Below are 18973 nucleotides of genomic sequence, written 5' to 3'. Positions count from 1 at the left end.
GAATCAGTTCTTTAACGGTCTGGGTAAACAGTTCAGCAGCCAGCAGGACATTGCTCTTCTGAAGGAATCTTTAGAAGATTGACCTCAGATTGCTGGGAATGTTTTGAGGATCTCTCCACCCATGGGAGAATGAAAATGAGAGAACTTGGCATCTGAAATCCACCGGCTGATTCTCAGTTTTGCTCCTTTGCCAGACTCCAACTGCTAGCCTTTAGGTCAATCCAAGGCCCTCCTGATTGTAGTGTATTGTTGGATGACAGCCTAGTAAAAGGTTCTGATATTGATCGCTTGCATTGTTTAGATATTTCTGGGCCGTGGGCCTTCTCTCTCTGCACCATGGACCATTTCTTATTCTCCTCTTATTTCTCTTATTATTTTTCTTTCTTTTGTTTTCTCTCTTTTGCCCTTGGTTCCAAGGCGATTTTATGTAATTTCGAACATCACATGATATAAATATAAAGGGGGCTGGAGATTCTTCCATGGGCTTTTTTCTCTCTGACATGGTATCAGAGCAAGTAAAAAAAAAAAAAAAACTCCTAGGGTCTTCTCCACATCCTCTCGTCTTGATTTCCCTTGTCTTTTCTCTTTTTTCTTCTCCTCTTCTTTTCTTTCTTCTCAGATTCCTTGCAACCTAATTAGTGATTGAAAGTGATTAACAAGGAGAGGATCTTAAGTTTCTAATTTTCTTTGATGATTTGTTGGACATTCAGTTTTGATAAGGTTTTTGAGGCATTTTTCTTCCATTTTTTCATAAACCAGTTTGCGACAACTACGGTTTGCTAGATATTTTCATTTGGACAGTTTTTTTGGTTCTTTTTATCCTGATTTACAACAATTCTTTTGTGGCCAACAATAAGGTATTTGTGATTTGTTTTTATTTTTAAATATTATCAAGATTTGTTGATATTTGGTAAATTTATCCATTAGTCAAATTACAAAATACTTCAATTGTAGTGTGACGTTTTTTTTTTCCTAATCATTATATTTTTCAGGATTTGAAGACGAAAAAGCTGCTTGGTGGTGGATGTGAGAAGGATGGACTATATACATTCTTTATTTGAATTCTTCAAGCCAGTTTAGTAAATATTTTTAGTATTAAAATTTTATATATATATATATATATATATATATATATATATATATATATATATATATAAACTTTATATTTGGCATTGTCGGTTTGGCCATCCTTATGGTTTAGTTTTACAGTCTTTATTGCCTCAATCAATTGAGTCCAGATATATCAAGAATTTACAATGTGAGACACGTGTTTTAGCCAAATATTATAAATATATTTATGCTCTTGTGAAGAAAAAAGACTAGTAGAATTTTTCTTTGGCTCATTCTGACATTTGCGATCCAATTCCCATAATCCCATTACTTCTAATGGATTTAAGTATTTTGTCTTTTTATCGGTGATTCTTCTCGTAAGACATGAATTTATTTGATGAAAAATAGAGATAAGGTTAACTCCATTTTCAAAGTGTTTCATAGTTGGGTTAAAATTCAATTAATCGGAATGTTGGTACTCCTCATATAAATAATGCAAAGAAATATCTTTCCAATTTATTATTTCTTAACTTAGGAGCATGGTATAATTCTCAAACCACTTGTGTGTATACCCCACACCAGAATGGTATTGAATAAAAGAAAGAATAGGCATCTCCTACAAGTTACTTATGCTCTTCTCATTGATATGCCTGTTCTTAAAATTTTATTATCGGATGTTGTCCTTACTGTATATTGTTAGATTAATCATTTGCCTACCAAGGTTCTTTCTTATTAGTCTCCTATTTAATATTTTTCAGCATTTTATCCTATCCATGAAATTCCATTACGGGTTTTTTGGTGTGTTTGTTATATCTATAATACCAATTCTCATTGACATCAATTGCCATATTGGGCCGTCAAATGTATTTTCCTGGGATATTCATCTTCACAAAAGGAATATGTGTTTTAATCTGGTTATTAAAAAGCATTGTCTCCATGAATGTTGAGTTTTTTAAAGATGCCCCATATTTTTCTATAGGTCGGGGAGCACAATACAATGGTTCATCCTGTTCATGTTATTTAGTTTGGTTCGATTGTTTCTGCTCTTTTTAAACCTGACAGAGTTAGACAAAATGTTGTTTCTCATTCACAATCGACTAAACCAGACTTGAAGATGCATGAAAGAATGACTCTTCGTACTCCAGTTCTTCCTTAGGTCACCATGAAGTATGCTCATTTGGTGACAAATCCTAATATTGTTCCTACTAGCCTGACTATTAATATTGATCCATATTTGGACACATCCTTGGATTTGGCTTTTTTTTTTTTATAGGCAATAACTTCATTTATTAGCAAAATGGAGAAGCAAAATAACTACAAATCTGACTAGCAAACAAGAAAATAAAATCTTTTACCCTATTATATTGAAAGCAATAGCCCACCCTATAACATTCGATTTCACCCTGTTGAAACAATCCAAAACCCGCCAACTTTGGTTTCTAAAATATCACCTATTTCTCTCCTCCCATAAGGACCAAATTCCAACCATCAAGGACAACCTCCATATGGTCTTCCCTCTCTTACCTTCCCTCCAGAAAGAATATTAGGATCCATGGGTCAACCACTAGGTCTAGTGGGCCAAACTATTCGGGCAGGCCAGCAAAGTGGGGTAAGCAGCCCCACTTAAGATAGTCAATAAATTTGAATTTAAATTTGGATTTTGAAATAACATCTCAACAATCAAGGGAGTAATTGGCCTTGATTGTAGGAGAGTACATTAGCCTTGAATTTGAATCTTAATTCGAACTTGAATTTGAATTTTGTGGGATGCCACAATTATTTATGTAATTTTCAACCATAAATGAAATCAGAGAAATTTTCCCCAGTAATCTTTTGCTTAATTACAAGAAGGGTAGGTCTATCGTCGAATTTGGGCTAGTTATCCAAAATCATCCAAGTACAGTTCCACCAATTGGCATCAAAGACAGGTTTGGGTACGCCCAAGCACAAGATGGAGGACAGAGTAGCGGTCATCAAGAAGAATGTAGACGAAATGAAGTCTGCCATGCAAGAATTCAATGAATCTATGGAAGCTCTCCTAATTCAGAATGAGACCTTTCAAAATCAAACATGTCATAATCGCAAAGACCACGAAGAATTGGAGGTTTCAAATGGCAAAAACTTCAACAAAGGATGATCGATTCAAGGGCGATATGCTAGGATTAAATTTCTAGAATTCGTCGGATCATATCCAACAAAGTGGGTGCATCCTGCAGAACAATTCTTCAAATTTCAAGGTACGCCAGAAGAGGATCAGATGCTCCTTGCATCTTTTCACTAAAAAGGTGAAGTAAACCATTGGTTCCAATGGTACGAGTGCATCAATCCCACGATAAAATGGCTAGATTCGTCAAGGCTTTGTTTGTGCAATTCGGGCCGTTGACCTATGAAGACTTTGATGAGGCCTTGTCAAGGTTGCACTAAACGGGGACGATTCATGAATATCAAATGCAGTTTGAGAAGTTGGCAAACCACGTAGAAGTATGGCCTAAGAAAGCACTGGTTGGGTGTTTCATCGCGTGCTTGAAAGATGAGATTTGTGTGGACATTAAGCTTTTCCATCCAACCACAATGCTAGCCACAGTGGATTTGGCTCGTGTGCAGGAAGACCGATAACAAAAGTTGCGACACAACTCCAAAACCTTCATGTCGAGGGTTGCCGCACCTCCATCACCTTTTGTGACCATTAAACCAGGAGGAGACCTTCTAGGAAGTGGCTCAATTGGTTTGAAATGCAAGCTAGATTCAAAAAGAGCTTGTGTTATATTTGTGACAAAAAGTTTGCACTGGGCTACCAATGTAAAACGCAGCAATTATTTTTGCTAAAGGCTGCTGAAGAGACCAACAACACGCCTGGAGTGGAAAAAGAAAGCAGAAGAAGAGGTACCCGAGATCTCCATACATGCCCTCTCGAGCCATCTATCCCACTAAACCATGCATGTGGTCAAGTATATCACACGACAAAAGATTTCCATCCTCATCAACAAGGGAAGCACTTAATTTCATCAATGGAGGCATGGCGCATCAGTTGAGATGGCCTATCCATCACTCCCCAACTTTTGATGTATTGGTAGCCAATGGAAGCAAGTTGGAGTCTTTGGGTTGATGCAAAGATGTAGAGATTAACATCCAAAGCTACCAATTCAAAATCAACACATATTGGCTACCCTTAAAAGGATCTGATAAGGTGCTCGGTATCTAGTGGTTGCAACAAATTGGTTCCCTCCTATGGGATTTCAACAAACTCACCATGGATTTCTCGATGGGATGTCGAAAGTATCATCTTGAAGGCGACCCCAATATGCCACTAAAAGATACAAGCGCTCACTCCATGGAGAGAATGTTCCAGCAGCATGTTGGTGGCATACTTATGCAATTGGTACGTGAAAAACGTATTGAATCTTCCATAAATCCTAACATACAACATTTAATTAGTGATTTTGCTCCAATTTTTTAGGAATCCAAAGGGTTACCTCCATACCGATCGCAAGACCACCGCATTAAGATTTTACCAGGGGCCACACCAGCCAATGTGAGATCGTATTAATACCCACATATCTAAAAGAATGAGATCGAGCGCATCGTGAAGGAGATGCTCGAAGCAGGGATTGTACGGCCCAACAACAGCCCTTGATCGTTTCTGGTCTTGCTCGTGAAAAAATAGATGGCTCTTGGAGGTTTTGCGTTGATTATCGAGCACTCAATCATATCACCGTGAAGGATAGATTTCCTATTCCCGTTATAGATGAGCTACATGGGGTTCATTACTTCTCCAAGCTCAATCTCCGATTAGCTATAATCAGATTCATGTTTGAGAAGAGGAGGTGCCAAAGGCAGCGTTTTTGTACACACAACAATCATTACAAGTCTCTAGTGATGCCGTTTGGGGTGATAAACACGCCATTAACATTCCAAAGCAGCATGAATGACGTGTTCAAGCCCCTTCTCCACCGGTTCGTATTTGTATTCTTTGATGATATTTTAATTCATAGCCTTTCATGGATGGACCACTTGTTTCATCTTCAAACGATTTTGGAGGCATTATGCCAACATCAATTGTTCATGAAAATGTCCAAATGCGCATTTGACCAAACTGAAGTTGGGTATCTTGGTCACATTATTTCCCAACATGGGGTTGTGGCCGATCCTAAGAAGGTGGCCGGCATGATCGACTAGCCAAAACAGTCCATTATCAAGGCTCTTCATAGATTTTTGGGGTTGACAGGGTACTACTGATGCTTTGTTCGAGATTATGGCAAGTTGGCTACCCCACTTACCGCCATGTTACAGAAGGACCAATTTCGTTGGACGAAAGAATCAGAATTGGCATTTCCACACTTGTTTTGGCACTGCCTAATTTTTCCCAGACATTCATACTTGAAATTGATGCTTCAGGAGGTGGGATCGAAGTTGTCCTTAAGCAAGAGGGATGGCCGATCGCATTCTTTAGTATGGCACTTTCGAGGCAGGCATTGGCTTTGTCAACCTATGGAAAAGAGATGATTGCAATCATCCAAGCAGTCACAAAGCGGCATCCCTATTTGGTGGGTTGTCGATTTAAAATTCTAACCAACCATAAGAGTCTCAAATTCTTCCTAGATCAAAGAGTGGCAACATCGGAACAACAAAAGTGGGTACCCAAGTTATTAAGGTACGATGATGACAGTCTATCGGGCGGGATGCGAGAATGTGGTAGCAAATGCATTATCTCGACAACATATAGATGGTCAATCTTTCGATATCTACAGCTTGATCTATGGGCTGATATGCAAAACCTGCTGAAAGTGCAGAAATTCAATCAATGATTCATCGGATACGTTCTGACCCTACGGTTTTGCCGGTGCACAGGGTCCAAAATCAACTACTACTTTATAAAGGATGGTTCATTATTCCTCAATCTGTTTTCTAGAGTTCTTTATTGAGAGAATTTCATTCAACACCAACAACAGGCCATCTGGGATACTTTCGTATGTATAAACGATTATCTTAAAATTTATATTGGAAGGGGCTTAAGTCAAATGTTAAGAGATTTGTAGCCCAATGTGAAATTTGCCAAAGGAACAAGTATGAAACAATTGCACCCGCAAGACTTCTACAACCGCTTCTGATTCCAAATCGAGTTTGGGAAGTTATCTCCATGGATTTCATCGATGAACTGCCCACATCGAATGCTAAGACATCCATATTAGTGGTTGTTGATAAGCTTTCAAAATATGCCCATTTTACTAGTTTTTCGCATCCACACACTGCATGTGTCATGGCGGACACATTTGTACGAGATGTGGCAAAGCTCCATGGCATGCCGCAGACCATTGTATGCGATCGTCATCCCATATTCATTAGCAGGTTTTAGCGTAAATTCTTCTCTCCAAGGGGCACAACTAAAGATGAGCATTGCCTATCATCCACAAATGGATGGACAAACGGACGTACCAAATTGTTGCCTAGAAGCTTATTTATGGTGTTTTGTGAGCGACTGACCTAAACAGTGGGCCAGATGGCTCTCATGGGCTGAATGGAGTTATAATACTTCATTTCATTACGCCACTGGCATGACTCCATTTGAAGCCGTCTATGGTCAGCCACCACCTCCTGGTTTGTCCTATGTTCCAGGAACTACTTGCGTGGATATGGTCAATTGCGAACTTCGTGATAAGGATGCCATTCTCCGAGGTCTCAAAGAGAATATCAGTGTCGTGGAATCACATGAAAGTGCAGCATGATCGGCACAGATTGTAGCATTCATTTGAAGTGGGAGACATGGTTTTCCTAAGATTGAAACCGTACCATCAATCTTCTCTCCTCTAAAGGTCCAACCAGAAATTGGGTGCTCATTTTTTTTAGCCTTACAAGGTGTTGGAGCGAATTGGGCCAGTCGCATATCACTTAGAGTTGCCCCCTAACTGTAAAGCACATCCCATCTTCCATGTTTCTTCGAAGAAATTCATAGGGTCACAGATCACTATCAACCCCACTCTCCTGGCAGTTTCTTATGCCGAATTATTGACCCATTCCACAAGCAATTTTGGATCATCATTGTTCTCGTCAAGGGCAGAAGATAATCAAAGAAGTTGTGGTACAATTGGCTAACGTTCCTTTTGAAGATGCTTCATGGATCAAGCAAGATCATCTTTTGCAACAACTTCCCAAAGCCAACCTTGAGGACGAGGTTGTTGCTCAAGGGGTGGGGAATGTTAGGATCCATAGGTCAACTAGTGGGCCTAGTGGACCAAAACATTCGGGCCAGCAGAGTGGGCTAAGCAGCCCCACTTAATCAATAAATTTGAATTTGCATTTGAATTTAGATTTGAATTTTGATTTTGAAATAACATCCCAACAATCAAGGGAGTAGTTCACCTTGTGTGAGGAGAGTAGATTAGCCTTGAATTTGAATTTTAAATTTGAATGTTGAATTTGAATTTTGTGGGATGCCACAGCTGTTTATATAATTTTCAGCCATCAATGAAATCAGAGAATTTTTCCCCACTAATCTTTTGCTTAATTGCAAGGAGGGTTGGCCCATCCTCGAATTTGGACTAGTTATCCCAAATCATCATTATACAGTTCCACCAAAGAAATTCCTCATCATTCCGGGCGATGCCCACGTTATTCCAGACAGTGTAAGAAGCTATCCCACAGCTCATTAGCAAATGAACAGTGAATAAAAAGATGGCCAATTCTCTCATCATCTTTCATACAATACAACATACATTCGATAGCACCATCTTTCATCAACAAAGATTTTCGATTGTTAACGCATTGTTCCCACTAACCAGACCAAAACTACAACCTTAGATGGAGCCCCATGATGCCAAATAAAAGCTATATGGTGAAACTGACTTTCCGAAGAGGACCACTGAATAGTTTATACATAGATTTCACAGAGCATCAACTTGACTTCTCTTTGTTCCACACAATAGTATCTTTATACTCGAACACCAGCCTCACATAGTATAACATCTTTAACAGGTTAACAAAATTGATGCAGGGACATGTGATGACCTAATCCTAGATGTATGTATAATCAGGTTAAAGAATGTTCAAATAAATACACCAATTAACTAGTTGTTTCCAATCAAAGGGATTATGAAAATCTCAACACAAAGATGAGGTTATTCCATCAAGATCATGCCCCTTAGCATAAGATCACGTAAACAATAAAAAGGGAGGACCTCGGGATATGATGATATCCCAGATCTAGCATAAGTCAGCCCACGATTAAGCTTGGATCTGATTCTACTGACTAACCATCCCTCTTTTCCATTCGAACTAGAAAGGGGATATCCAGAGAGGAACAAAAGGGATGAAGGATGAGGGGTTCGAAATAAAGAAGGTATAGGTCCTTTTGTCATCAAAAGAAAAGGAGGATGATTCTTACCTTTTCCTGCATCTCAAAGATCTTAGAAAAAGGGAAACTTGAAATCGGAATTGAATCCTCAACACTCAAGGGCCAATTCTGAAACCCTAATCTCTTGAATAAAGAGGAAGAAAAGAGACGAATTTTTATTCATTCAATAATGACGAAAATAGAGTTTTTCACAACGTAGATATAAGTTATGGAAAAGTAAAAGTGCACTAAAGCCCTTGGAAACAAGAAAAGGAAAAAAAAAAGTCTAAAACTAAAACACACGTGTGGTGGGGTGTGAAATCCGACTCATGGATCTAAGCTCGAGGTGAACACCCGTGTGGTAGGGTGTGAAATCCAACACATGGATCTATGGACGGGGTGCAGTCATGCTACTCCTGCACTCGTAGCGCATCGGAAAGTGGGTCCGATGGACACGTCGTTCATCCACATTAACTCCTCCGCTCTGGTACTCTGTTAGCGACGTCTGATACACTCTAAAGGGTGCAACACTGATGTCGGCATCAATTCTTCCCACATGGGAAGAATTCGCCACTGGCGAAAGTGAACTCCTGTATCTCTCGAGCAAATCGAGGTCAATGCACTGCAGCTCTGCCTCTGTGATCCAAGAGTTATCTGTAATGGGCCTATTCCTCCATTTGACTAGGAATTTCTGGAAAACCCTGGAGCGAGTGGAAACCACCTCGGAGTCCAAAATTTCCTCGATCTCATCTCTTCTCGGTGCAGGTGAAGAGAAGGTAAGACGGGTACAGGAAGATTAGGCTATGGCCAAGGTCCATATATGGGGGGTCTGGGAAGAAACAGGGGAACCAGTGGACAGAGGTAATGGCTCGTGAAAGGGAACTAGATCTTCCACATTAAATGTGGAACTTCCCTAAATGATGCCCATGGTAGCAGGGATATCAACAACATAAGCATTAGACTCCAACCTTTTCACAATTTTATGTGAGCCTATGCTACAGGCATGAAGCTTCTTCACGAATCCAGGTGGAAACCAATTAGACCTAATACAAACCATGACGTCATCTCCGGGTTGAAATTCCCTAAATCTCCTGTGAGTGTCAATAGAAAGTCTATAATGTTCATTACATGAATTAGTCTTCCACCTGATCTCACTATACAATGCATGTATATGCTGGGCAAATGACTCTCCTAACTCTGACGAACATTGTGGGGTAACCATGGGGATCAAACTTATTGGGGCTCGAGGTCTAAGACCTGAAACAATTTCAAACGGGCTCATTCTTATAGACCTGTTCACTGAAGAATTATATGCGAACTCTGTTGTGGGAAGAACAATGTCCCAGGTCTTGTGGTGGTCTCCAACTAGACATCTTAACAAATTCCCTAGGCTACGGTTCACTACCTCTGTTTGACCATCTGACTGGGGATGATATGCTGAAGAAAACTGGAGCCTCGTACCCAAAAGATGCCAGAGAGTCTTCCAAAAATAACTAGTGAACCTAGTATCTCTGTCAGACACGATGGATCTAGGTACTCCATGGAGTTGCACAACCTCCTAAAAGAATAACTTAGCGACGTGGGAGGCATCTGAGGTCTTATAACAGGGTAGGAAATGGGTCATCTTAAAAAATCAATAAACAACGACGAGTATGGAGTCGTGCTTACGAATAGTCTTGGGAAGCCCAAGCACGAAGTCCATACTAACATCTTGCCACAGGGCATGTGGAACTAGCAAAGGAGTATATCAACTTGTATTTTGCTTCCTCTGTTTTGCTAGTTGACATGTCCGACACTGCCCTACAATCTTAGCCACATCTCGCTAAAGATTAAGCCAATAGAAACGATCAGACACAAGGCCAAATGTTTTATCTTGACCAAAGTGACATGTCATCCCTCCAGCATGCAACTCCCAAACTAGAAAATCGCGGAGGGATGTGTGTGGGATACAGAGCTTGTCCCCTCTAAAAAGATACCCATCTATAAGAACCAACTCCACATTCCTTGAGGGCAGGTCACTAGACAATGATGCATAAATGATCCCAAAATCAGGACAGTTTGAGTACTCACCCTTGAGTTGCTCAAAGCCTGTAACTTCAATGCTCATGGACCGCAGCCTCATGATACGACGGCTAAGTATATCGGCAACCTTATTCTCTTTTCCAGCCTTGTGTTTAAGCACAAACGTGTACTCTTGAAGAAATTGTGCCCACTTGGCCTGCCTAGGGCTCAACTTCTTTTGAGAGCTCAAATATTTCAAGGCCTCATGATTAGAGAACATGACGAATTCTTAGGATAATAAATAATGCCGCCAATGGCGCAATGATTGCACAACCGCATAGAACTCCTTGTCATAAGTGGAGTAGAGTTGTTTATCCTCGTTCAGCTTCTCACTGAAAAAGGCCACAAGATGTCCCTCTTGGCTTAGCACTCCGCCTATGGCAATTCTTGACACGTCACACGCTACCTCAAAGGCTTTGGTAAAGTTAGGTAGATGCATGACTGGTGCTTCCGTCATCTTCTTTTTAATTTCCGAGAAAGCCCGTGCCACGGCTTTAGTCCTGAAACTCCCCTTAACCCCATGAAGATAACACAGGAGTTCAAGAAGGAACACTTCTTGAGGTTCGCATAGAGCTTTTCTGCGTGCAAGGCGTTGCAGACCTGCCTCAAGTGCTCGATGTGCTGGCTAAGGGATGTACTATAGATGAGGATATCATCAAAGTACACAACTAAAAACTTGCCCATAAAGGGTCGCGGCACTTGGGTCATCACCCTCATAAACGTACTTGGGGTATTAGTTAACCCGAAGGGCATAACCAACCACTCGTACAGCCTGTCCTTCGTCTCGAAGGCAGTTTTCCATTCATCTCCCAGGCGAACACGAATTTGGTGATAATCACTCTTGAGGTCAATTTTCGAAAAGATAGTAGAAGTAGCCATCATGTCGAGCATGTCATCAAGCATTGGGATGGGAAACCGATACTTGACAGTGATCTTGTTTATGGCTCTACTATCAACACACATGCGCCATGTGCCATCTTTCTTTGATGTAAGAAGCATGAGCACAACGCACGGGCTCAGACTCTCACGAATGAATCCCTTTTTAAGCAATTCATCCACCTGCCTCTTCAACTCGGCATGCTTGGTGGGGTTCATTCTATAGTGAGGGAGGTTTGGTAGGGTCACCCCTGGGACGAGATCTATCGCATGCTGAATGTCTCGCATTGGTAAAAGCTCACCTGGAAGGTCCTCAGGGAAGATATCCCGAAACTCCTCTAGGACCGGGCGAGCCTCCTAGGGTATCCTTATAGCAACCTCAGGTGTACTCTCCCTAGCTAATAGGTCGCACACCATAGTCCCCGCCTTAGTCTCTCTCTCAAACTCCTTAGCATCTATGATGTGGAGAGACTTCAACTGAGGCGCCCTTTAACTCTTAGGACCGACTGGGGACGCAACATCTTTCGCTCATGTTGACGACTTGGGAGGGAGCGGGCTCAAGACAAGCTTCTTTCCTTCATACTTAAATACACAATTAATAGGTCGCACACCATAGTCCCCGCCTTAGTCTCTCTCTCAAACTCCTTAGCATCTATGATGTGGAGAGACTTCAACTGAGGCGCCCTTTAACTCTTAGGACCGACTGGGGACGCAACATCTTTCGCTCATGTTGACGACTTGGGAGGGAGCGGGCTCAAGACAAGCTTCTTTCCTTCATACTTAAATACACAATTATTCGTACACCCAAATATTGTGACATCTTTGTCATGGAGCCATGGCCTTACCAAGATGATATGACCAACGTCCATCGTGACCACATCACACCCCAACTTGTCCTTGTATGATCCAAACTCAATCGGAACAAGGCATCTCTAGGTCACAGGGAGGGATGTCGCATCCACCCAAGAAACTCTATATGGGTTGGGGTGAGGGACTGGTTTCAACCCCAAGCGACTCAAAGTAACTGGGGAAACTACATTCTCACTGCTCCCACTGTCTATGATCACTTTGTAGCTCTTTTCCCTGCACTTGAAGTAAGTGTGGAAATGGTGGTTTTGCGCCAATCTTCGCTTTCCTTCATCTGGGTCAAGGCGCACCTCACCACTGCAAGTGGGATAGTCTCCGCAGTATCATCCTCGGAATCACTAGCCGGGTCAAGGGATGGGATAATGATCTCCTCATCACCCTGGTCACCATCAACTTTATCGGCCACTTCTTCTGTGGGGTGTTCGGAAACAAAGGCAATGCGCCCACCGTTATTTGAACGCTCAGAAGCGATGTGACCCGTGCCAACACAGCAGTAGCACTGCCCTGGCATCGCGGGCCTAGTACTTGGTCCAGCCATATTATTACTTCGATTTTTGTTTAATGGTTGTTTACCAGGTTGAGCTCTGGGTTGAATTCTGACCTGAGGTCTCGCTCCCTACAAAGCTACTCTAGGCATAGTAAGTCGAAAATCAATCCCCCTCACATTGGACTGGCGCACACAATGCTCCAATTCCTGCACCACCTGGTAAGCATGTTCTAGACTGGTGCCATGTGAAACGTGAGCTCCCGCTGAAGCTCAGGCTTGAGGCCCATACGAAAATGGGAGAGAACCACAGCAGGATCTTCATCAACATTGCACCTCATAATATATTCATCGAACTTAGCGATGTATTCCATCACCATCATAAATCCTTGGCGCAAAATGCGCCATTGATCCAACAGCTTCTACCTGTAAGAAAAGGGAACATACTTCTCTCGCAACAACTCTTTCATCTCAATCCAAAAGAGAACTGGCCCCTCTCCAGATCACTCTCGGCAATGCTCCACATTCCCCCAATATAGTTTTGCTTGGCCCACCAATTTCATCTTGGAGAACCCGACTCGTCGTGGGTCTGGCAGACCATGCTACTCAAAGAAGTGGTCCATGTCTGCTAACCAGTTAGAAAAAACTTAGGGGTCCAATCTCCCATCAAAATTGGGGGCGTCAACTTTGATGCCTTTCATGACCCTAAAAACAAGGTCCTCATGCTCGTGATATCTCTGTGGGTGCTGACGACACACCTCATCATGGCCTTCCCATTGGGCAGGAAGAACAGGATCACGATTGTGTGTGGTGGTAATGGATACCACCCATTGTGTCTATTGCCAGGCCCACGGGCTTGGTCTGCGCCCAAACCATCTCTAGGCGGATCAGGGCCCACAACTTGGGACTGATCGACAACCCCATTGTCAGGGGTCGCCTAGGCTCCACCTACAGTGGCAATTGGAATACCAGCCTCTAGACGCACAACTCTCTCCTCTAGACGCATGAACCTACCATCCTAATGTGCAAACTGCTGCACAATATTATCCCTCAAGGTTCAAAACCGTTGATCCATTCTCTTAATTAAGCCCTCCATAGCCTTGGCAAATTGATCAGAGTCCATGGTGTAATGGAGACCGAACCCACGACTAGTGCGCGTGGGCATACACCCGGAATGACAAGTGAATAGTCCTAGATCTGTGCAAGAAAAGGGTAAAAACAATGATACCAATGCAATGCAACTACCTTATATGGCCTAGATCTATATGGGGACTCAACAAAACCTAGGAAAAAGGGTTGACTAAACTCAACGAAATATGACCTCTACGCAGCGCCCGAAACCTAAACAATTTTTAAAATTGGGGTAAAGGGTTTCTGTAAAAAAATTTCACCACAAAGACATTGACAATAAACTGACCTTCGCTAAAACTGTTCTCTGATACCAAATTTGATACAGGGACATGTGATGACCTAATCCTAGATGTATGTATAATCAGGTTAAAGAATGTTCAAATAAATATACCAATTAACTAGCTGTTTCCAATCAAAGGGATTAGGTAAATCTCAACACAAAGATGAGGTTATTCCGTCAGGATCATGCCCCTCAGCATAAGATCACGTAAACAGTAAAAAGAGAGGACCTCGGGATATGAGGATATCCCAGATCTAGCATAAGTCGGTCCACAATTAAGCTAAGATATGATTCTACTAACTAACTATCCCTCTTTTCCGTTCAAACTAGAAAGGGAATATCCAGAAAGGAACGAAAGGGGTGAAGGATGAGGGGTTCAAGATGAAAAAGGTATAGGTCATTTTGTTGTCAAAAGAAAAGGATGATGATTCTTACCTTTCTCTGCACCTCAAAGATCTTAGAAAGAAGGAAACCTAAAATCGGGGTGGAATCCTCAACACCCAAGGGTCAATCCTGAAACCCTAATCTCTTGAATAAAGAGGAAGAAAAGATACGAATTTCTATTCATTCAATAATAACGAAAATAAGGTTTCTCACAACGTAAATATAAGCTATGGAAAAGTAAAAGTGCATTAAAGCCCCTAGAAACAAGAAAAATAACAAAAAGACGGAAAATTAAAAAAAGTTGCAATAAAGCCCTTGAAACAAGAAAAACAACAAAAAAATCTAAAACAAAAACATCTGTGTGATAGGGTGTGAAATCTGACCCATGGATCTATGGTCGGGTTGAACACCCATGTGGTAGGGTGTGAAATCCGACCCATGGATCTATGGTCGAGGTGAACACCCATGTGGTAGGGTGTGAAATCCGACCCATAGATCTATGGTCGGGGTGTGGTCATGCTGCTCCTACATTCGTAGCGCGTCTGAAAGTGGGTCCGATAGACCCGTCGTTCATCCACATCAACTCCTCTACTCTGATACTTTGTCGGTGACGTCTCCTCCTCTGGTACACTCTAAAAGGTGCACCACTGATGTCCGCATCAAAAATCTTCCCTTTCTTCCTTTGTCATGTGTCTGCAGCATGACGAGGCCCAAACCATCTCTTCTCCTAGTAGAGATGCACATTTGTGCTATTAAAATATTATCCTTTGACGTGATTCCCTCTAGCCTTGGAAAACCATCCCACAACACTTTGTCCACCAACCAAATATCTTCCCAGAAACGTATCCTCTGCATTTCCCAAAGAATAGCCCACCTTCTCCACAAGTTTACCCCTTAACCTAGTCACTGACTTCCATAATACGAAGCTCTACACCATCCCCCCTCTTGTACCCCATAACTTCTTTCCATGGGCCGCCTTCCTCTGATCCAAACCTCCGCAACCATTTTCTGAGTAGGGCATAATTCACCATCTCTAAGTTCCTTAGACCAACTCGTCCTTTGAATCGCTCGCATTGCATACCTCTTCTCATTTCATCAAGTGAAATTTGTGTTTGTCTAACACTCCCTACGAAAGAAAATCTATCCTTGATCTTTCCACTTTATCCAGCACTGATTTCAGGCATCGGAAAAGAGAAAGTAGACTGGAAGATTGGACATTACCGCCTTGATTAGTGTCAAACTACCTCCCATTGAAAGATGCTTTCTCATCCAACATGAGATTTTTCTTTCGAACTTCTCAATTACTTTGTCCCACAAGTGTTTAGTCGCTTTTCCAATGCTTAATGGCAAACCCAAGTTGAATTAGGGAAGGATGTCACTTTACATCGGAAGATAGTTGCAAACTTGTTCCTCTCCTCATTTGTGAGAGATGCCCCAAACAGCTCACTTTTGCTTATATTCACCTTAAAACCAGATACCACTTCAAAGATAGGGATAATTTTCCTCAGGTTGTCCACTTTTTCTTCGCGCATCGCAAAAGAGCATTGTGTCATCCGCATACTATGGATGAGATACCTAGAAGTCCAACCTATCCACCTTGAAACCTTCTATTAACCCCACCAATACACCTCTATCTATCACTCTGCTTAAGGCCTTTGCCACAACCACAAACAAATAGGAAGAAAGTAGATCCCTTGGCCACAATCCTCTAGATGCCGAAAAGAAGCCTTTGGAGATCCGTTAACCAACACCAACAAGCCTTTGACATTAAAGAATTTCTGAGAGTGCTAGAAGAAATATCTCCTGAACCATCATCCACGAGTTAAAAGTGTGACAAGGAATTGGAGGGGTGCTTGTTGGAAATGTCAAAGGCTTTATGAGAGTCTAGAACCTGTTTCTTTGGATTCAATCCCTAGTTGTATTTGTGCCTTTCTTGCTTTGATAGATTAACCATCCATGAATTTAATGTATAGTTGCACGAAGCATGAAGTGAAGCGCCAACAGATTCAAGTGTGGGAGCGGGGAAGTGTTAATTTGCAAATGTTAGCAAGTATAATCAGCTAGGAAGTGGGAGTGGGGGCACGATTTTGAAGCATGATACAAAGCAGGAATGGCACCCAATTAGAGGGATCATGCAACTAAGATTTAATGTGCACATATGCATGCATACCTACGTAGCTTGGTCAAGACAGAGGTGCGGTGTGAAACACAGATCTAGGGTGTTGGACATGGTGCATTTTAGAGGTCTGATTTGCAGCACATCTGTACAAATAGTTAAAATAATAAAAGTTAATAGTGTATCCTAATTACTTATATCTAAGAAGGCCCCAAAAATAAATAAATAACAAGAATAAATTTAAAATCAACAGTATGTAAAAACATTTCCCAAAAATAAATCATAACATAAATTAAACATACAAGACTAGGCTTCATATGAACTGTTTCCCAGAGAATTAGACACACATCCCCTAAAAAGTGGAAATTTTTACATAAAAAATAAATAAATAAATAAAAAGAAGGCTCGAGCCACCCTCCTTCAACTAGATTCTTTATCACATGACCACTAATTCTTTCGCCATTTTTATACTTCTTTATTACATCCCCAAACAAGTTCTTGTTCCAAGCTTTTAGTACATTATTGTCCAAAGCTTGGGCTACCAAGGTATATATTAGACCCAAGACTGATTTACTTTACCATCCATATCCCTGTTACATAAATGAATGCATGTAGCCATGTACACATCTATATGTATTCTTGCATGACTATATACATACGACATGCATTATAGCATGTGTTCATGATTCATACACATGGATGTTTGTGTCTATGCATTTGATGATGCTTCCAAAGATACAAGTTCAAAATGACCTCATCTTCTTTGGTAAAACAGAAATACTTATTCAAACCTACACAAAATCTCCCTAGATAATTTCTAGCAAACTTCACCTACTGAAATGTTTTGGAAAGTGTTCCAAATATCAGCAATATTATTGATAATATTACTGATATTATCGGCATCACTAGATCAGCGATACCGAAACCACAAGCAATGTAGAAATTTCCAAATAGCACCAATAATTTCGATAATATCAACGATATTTGACAATACCAGCGATATTTTGGTCTCTGAATAGTATAAAATTTCCCTGGTATCAACGATACTAGCGATAATATCGCCAATACCAGGGATACTTTCTTAAAATGATAGAAATTTGCAAGAAATTCAGGGGGAAATCGAGAAAATAAAAAATAAAAAATCATCATTTTTTGTGGGGATTTTTTTTTCCTTAGGTGATTTCAACAAATGTTTTAAATATCAACGATATCAGCCGATATATCCCACGATATATCTTGTATCCCACCTGTGCGATACGAAACAGACAAGTAGTGCCAATATATATCCCACATGTTCGATCCAATGAGCATTTTCAATTTCCGATCCCTTTTTTGTTGAAATTATATTAAATCAGTATCAAATGGTTATAAATCCATTGGTTCTTCATGTTTTGCATGAAAAATCATGGAGTTGGAGCTTTGATTTCGATATCCATTGGTTCTTCATGTTCTCCATGTTTTTTTTGAAATTTTCCTTCAACCAGCTATCAATTGAGACTAATTTCGAAATAGTTATGAGTATTTGATGAAATGATCATCACATACACTCTAATTTCAAATTTTGAGTGCAGGTGGTTTGATTTAGGAAAATTTATGGAAAATTCAAAATTTCCCCAATTTCTCCCAAATTGCTTGTAATGTTGCACTCCAAATATGAAATCAAGCATGTATGAAGGTTGGTCTACTAATTTGTTAAGTCCTTGTCAACTTTTGAAAAATAAAAATCATTTTAATTAAAAATTATTAAAATATCAAAAAAAAATTCAAAATTTCCCTTCAACTAGCTATCAATTGAGACAAATTTCTAAAGTATTTAGGAGTGTTTGATGAAATGATCATCACACTCTCTAAATGTTATGCATTCAATTTGAATATAGTTGCATTAGTTCAGTTAAATAGAGCATAGCTTAGGACCCTATACAAAGGAAACCTATTATGCACACTTCTTTTTTGAGATGTTATTATTTAAAAGTGTATATTAAGATCTTTTTTAACAATCTTTGAAGTTTCATTGAAAATTTCAACCATTTTCACAATGTTTCCCAAAAAGTACGATAAATTACTCGATACAGACGATATGTCCCGTGCGATAACTGATACGTATTTGTATCCCAAGGATGTGATACGTAATGCGATACCGATATTTCGAATACTGATTTCAACCACTCCTTTTGGTTCTTATTGAATCAAAGCTTGGATTTTGGGGGGAAATCGCAAAAGTGGAGACAGGCCAAAACTGAAAGGTAACAAAAAATCCATGAAACTTCATTTTTTGTTCAAATGTTAGAATGGATTGCAATGTCTATGCATGATTCTCGTCCCTTGACATGGATTTGTGGCTCAACATTTGAGCAGTGAAGGAGGGAAATTGGAGAAATCCTAATTTCCTCAGTTTTT

The 18973-nt window shown here is 40.6% G+C and overlaps 1 protein-coding gene across 4 annotated transcripts in view; it reads right to left on the bottom strand.

Moving 5' to 3' along the window:
* The window catches only part of LOC131240065 (uncharacterized), a 48526-nt gene that overhangs the window by 4370 nt on the left and 25183 nt on the right, over positions 1 to 18973 (bottom strand). The gene's annotated exons all lie outside the window — the stretch shown is intronic.

Source organism: Magnolia sinica, chromosome 3, assembly GCF_029962835.1.
Source record: "Magnolia sinica isolate HGM2019 chromosome 3, MsV1, whole genome shotgun sequence".
NCBI lineage: Eukaryota > Viridiplantae > Streptophyta > Magnoliopsida > Magnoliales > Magnoliaceae > Magnolia > Magnolia sinica.
Note: the sequence above shows the minus strand (reverse complement) of the source record. Positions and strands in the feature narration are given on the sequence as shown.